This window comes from Halichondria panicea, chromosome 14 (genome assembly GCF_963675165.1).
Source record: "Halichondria panicea chromosome 14, odHalPani1.1, whole genome shotgun sequence".
Taxonomy (NCBI): Eukaryota; Metazoa; Porifera; class Demospongiae; order Suberitida; family Halichondriidae; genus Halichondria; species Halichondria panicea.
In genome coordinates, this window is record NC_087390.1 from 4,084,039 (window position 1) to 4,088,757 (window position 4,719).

At 42.5% G+C, this 4,719-nt stretch overlaps 1 long non-coding RNA gene across 1 annotated transcript; it reads left to right on the forward strand.

Moving 5' to 3' along the window:
- The first annotated feature begins 490 nt into the window (after positions 1–490).
- Positions 491–3,933, forward strand: LOC135348223 (uncharacterized). Its single transcript, XR_010398678.1, has 5 exons — positions 491–2,755; positions 2,806–2,970; positions 3,017–3,280; positions 3,326–3,376; positions 3,445–3,933. It is a non-coding gene; the product is annotated as an uncharacterized LOC135348223 (long non-coding RNA).
- Positions 3,934–4,719: the final 786 nt, after the last annotated feature.

The window sequence follows — 4,719 nt, forward strand, 5'->3', positions numbered from 1 at the left end:
CAATCCCTTTCCTTCTTCTATCTATGGTTCCATGCTCTGACTTTCAGTCTGAAGTCATAGTCATATGCAATGTACCCTCTAGTTCTGGCTCTAGTTCTGGCTACCTCATAACGCTCCCCTTCATAACACACTCTCCTTCCCTTCGAATGGATCTGACACGAAGTGGACATTATAGAGTGGACATTATAGAGTTAATTAAACGGGATCTATGTAATCATATAGTACAGTAGAACCTCAATTATCCGGACACCTTGGTTCCCCAGAAGCAGGCCGGATACGTGAATATGCCGGATAATCGAATAGATAAACCACGCCTTGATCCACCCAATTTATTGATAAAAAGCAGTGCCACATGGTTGGCGCAGAAGATAAGCAGGCATGTCTCCATGGTAACAGCTGCAATGCGCATGCGCATACTAGGGACACGCCCATTTTCTGGATTATTTAATCTGATTAAAAAGAAACTGCCAAGCCGGATAATGAGGGCCGGATAATCGAGATTCTACTGTACCCTTCTGCTACTGTACCCTTCTGTCTACTGTACCGGCCTATGACACATCTTCTTTGTGGCTAATTATGCTTGTTGGTGCAAACCTTATTACGTAACAGTATAATTTTCTGCTGTCAAGTTGTACTTTTGGACTCTAGCATTTAGCCTCACTATCTTTGTTCCCTTAGAAAGTATAATTTTATAGAAGCATGCCTGTATAATTATACGTATGGATAATTCACCAAGAGAAGCGGCTGTGATGTGATGTTGCTGTGATGTTGCAGTATATAATTCTGGTTTGATGATTTTTATTGAGACTAATGAGTAATAAACTAGAGCACTAAAGTGCAAACCCTCGGCTGGTGACATGATTATAAAGAAACCAGAAGACTGATATAATGCAGTGCATATAGTGATGTTGTTATCATCATCATGCATGACTTGCACAGCAACTCAGGAGCAATAAAACTAAGCCAGACTGGAGGCATGCTGAACATTTGAGAACAGGTAGTACTACTATAAATATATGCACTGTGGATTAGGATCACAGCAAAGAAGCATGGAGTCTCAGAGAAGTATGGCTCCAGGTCCTGCATGGATCCCAGTCAGCTAAAGCAAGCTTTCTGCTTTAGTTACCCTGTTCCAATATTGTTCCTGGTATATACAGCTTTCTACTTTAGTGACCCTGTTCCATTGTTTCTGGACCTGGTACAGGATCACTTCAGTTATAAGTGACGCATGTGCAAGTTCTGTTCAAGCTACATTTTGCTCGCTTTTATTAGACAACGAAGCTTTAACACCGAAAGCTGCCACTATTAGAAGCACTGACTTGTTGTGTGGAGGCTACCCATGCTGTAAACGCAGTGCTAGAGCATCCAGGTAAGCAGACCCAGTCACAAGCTTCTTAGCTTTTGCTCGTTTTTATTTGACAACGAAGGTTTAACATGAAATTCTGCCACTATTAAAATTAATAACTTGTTGTATGAAGGCTATCCATGCTGTAAACGCAGTGCTGTGGCATCCAGGTGAGTAGATTCACCTGTCACAAACAAACAAACCAACCAAACGACTACTATAACCCGTGGCCGCCCACGCGCCTCAGGTTAATTAAGGTACACCAGGGAGACTGGACTAACATAATTGGGCAAGCTAACCACTGTGACACTTGAAGTGTTTGTGGTAAAGAGTGGGTTGTGGGTTGTGGGTATGGTTTTGAGGGATATTGATAGCTCTTTTTCACACAGGAAATGCTTTTTGACAGCAGAGAGCACAAACAAGAAAGGGGATTTTATGAAGTGTCTCAACTCATCTTACAAGTCGCTTTACTGACAAGGAGTATAAGCTGCCCCAGCGATCAAAAAACAAGGACAACGGAATATGGGTTTTCTCTCGTGATGTTTTCCTGTCGATGACAGGAGAACAGCTGCCTTGTGATCTAAACGAAATGGTGTGGATTGGCCACATACATTCAGGTCCGGGAGTGGCAAACGAAGTGCAGTTCGTATTTCATTGCCATTTAGCACAGATCCCCTCTGTTTAGTGCTGCACACCGTTAGGGATTACTTTGCACGCACACAACTCACCATCTCCTCGACTCTCCTCGACTCTCACCAAACCTTTTGAAGAAGTTCAAATCCTGTTCGGTGTCCCTTGCTTTTGGTGAATCTTCTACAGGAAACGTTTGGGTGGGTGTGGTCGTTTGGACAGAATATATTTAGCAAAGTGTCTCTTTGTGTTCCACATCTTGCACACCAAAAAGGTGACATCGATAGGCCCAGAAACCGACTGCTAATTTCACACCCTCATACCAGCAGAGGTAGGGAGTTAATTGGTCATGTATAATTACCGTATATCTTCTAATTTATCGGACACTTCTTTTGGGCAATTTTCGTTGTTCTAATACAACGGACACTCCAGTACTTTAATATTACATTTGTTCTAAATATCTCTAAATATCCAGACAATACCTTGAAAAGTTGAGTTACCATTCATAGACGGTAAGTAAGACTTGGAGTGCTGCAGTTAGCAACTATTCAGTCGTACCTTGTTCTATTAAACTTAGCTAGCTCGCATGCAGCTGCTTGCTTGTTTCGGACACTTCGCATGCTCTATAAAATCTGTTCCAATTATACCCAGACAATTTCCAAAATAATTATTTTTTGCTGTCCGTTGCTGTCCGATGATATACGGTTATAGGTATGTGCCTGATAGGCCCAATGGACACCAGAAACCGACTGCTAATTTCACACACTCATACCAGCAGAGGTAGGGAGTTAATTGGTCATGTATAATTATAGGTATGTGCCTAATGATAGAGTTCAGAGTTCAGTCGACCTGCTGAGAAAATGGAAATTGTGAAAGTGCAAGAATGGGCTATTGTGTGTCACTTGGGGAGAAGTTCTTTCTGTCTGGTGTAGATGAGATCATACTACCCGAGTTTAGTCAGGCAGTTGGAGACACTGTGACTTGAGGGACTTGAGGTACGTATGACGTACGTAATTGAAGTCATTTATCATTTTTTCACAGAGAAGCAGCTTTAGAGGCAGAGTTGAAGCAGCATTTCATCTTGCAACACAACAGTTCATCCTACAGGACAGTTCATCTGAAAATTTGAATACTGGTTCTGTCACAGACATTCACATTCGGACTGGAACTACCTTTCCCCTGCCCAGGTGCAAAGTAACTCTAACCCAGATTGCTACATTCCTGCGAGTTGGGATTAAGTACAACAAGACTCCCACCTCAGTGCCAGGTGATGGATGAGTCACTAGCTGCTCTGCTCAAGGAATAGTATGTACCTTATTTGTATAGAATATTACACAAAACCAAATGCAGGTACCGACCAAGTTCTCCAAACTAAAGCCAACTAAGTGCACTATCGTTGTGGTCAGTGAGTTCACACAGCTGCAAGCTCGTACACATTCATCATGCATGCATGCATGCTAAAATTACAGTATCTGGTACTCCCTCCAATGAAGAAGAAGGACCAGGGGAAGAAGTCCCCCGGGAACAAGTCAGACGACCCTCCCACTGATCAAGGAAGAACCCCCCCCCCGTTGATCACGGGAAGAAGTCCCAGGTCAGACGATCCTCCCACGAAGAAGTCGGCCCCGCTGATCAGGGCCCCAACGGATCACGAGAAGAGACGCCCTCACCAGCCACCCACCAATCAACGGAAGACGATCAACGGAAGACGACCACCGATCACGACGAGATGAAGTCAGACGACCCAGGGAAGGGAAGGGATAACTAAAGCCTTTTACTTTTCTATGCGGGACAGAAAATTGAAAGGCTTGAGGATAATCTTTGCCAAAGAAAACAAGAAGAATCTAATATAGAAGAATCTAATATTGCAACAATCAACAATCAATCGTGCATGATCTATATACATGCACTATATACATGCACCTGACTTCTGTTTATGATTATGTATATTGCTCTTTGTCACGAGTGTCGTTACTTATTGCATTTAATATTGCTATACTTATATCCCGTTGCTACGTTGTTGCCAAGTGCACTGCATATTGCACTGACCACAAAGTCATAATGCTCTAACCACAAAACGCCCCTCTGGCATTAGACAGACAATTAAATTTAAATTAAATTAATACGCAATGAGAAATAACAAGTATCAAAGTATGTCCAGCCATGCATGAATGAATGTTCAGCACTTGCAACCATGCAATTGTCCAAGATTGAAGATTCTGTGTTCAGCACTAGAAGTGGCATGAGCTGTTTTGCAGAAGCTTTCTTGGCTTGGTTATGAGGCCGGGCGTAGACCAGCAGCTATGTGGGCATTACTTGATATTAGGTAGGAACTACTGTGGTAAACCACTCTATAGTAAACATCACTTCTAGATGGGTTGTAGAACATTCTAGAACATTAATTTTTAGATAATGTGTTTTGTTAGTAGAACATTCTAGAAACAGGTTTTAGTATTTAAGTATTGATTTGTTAAGATCATCGAATTGACTGTGTGAAACTGAATCAACGTTATCTCAAATACTCTAAACCCTGATCCCTCACATTTGGTGGCAGCGGTGGGATCTAAAGTGTGACAGATTTTCCACTGACCTACAGTTCATGACTACTAGATCAGGCAAGTAGCAACGAGGGGACAGACCTTACATCTAGAGGACCGCAGAAAGAGAGATGAGGAGATAGCACAAGAGAGACAGAGACGAGAAGACGAACTAGCTGCCGAGAGAGAGCAGAGAGAGGAACAAAG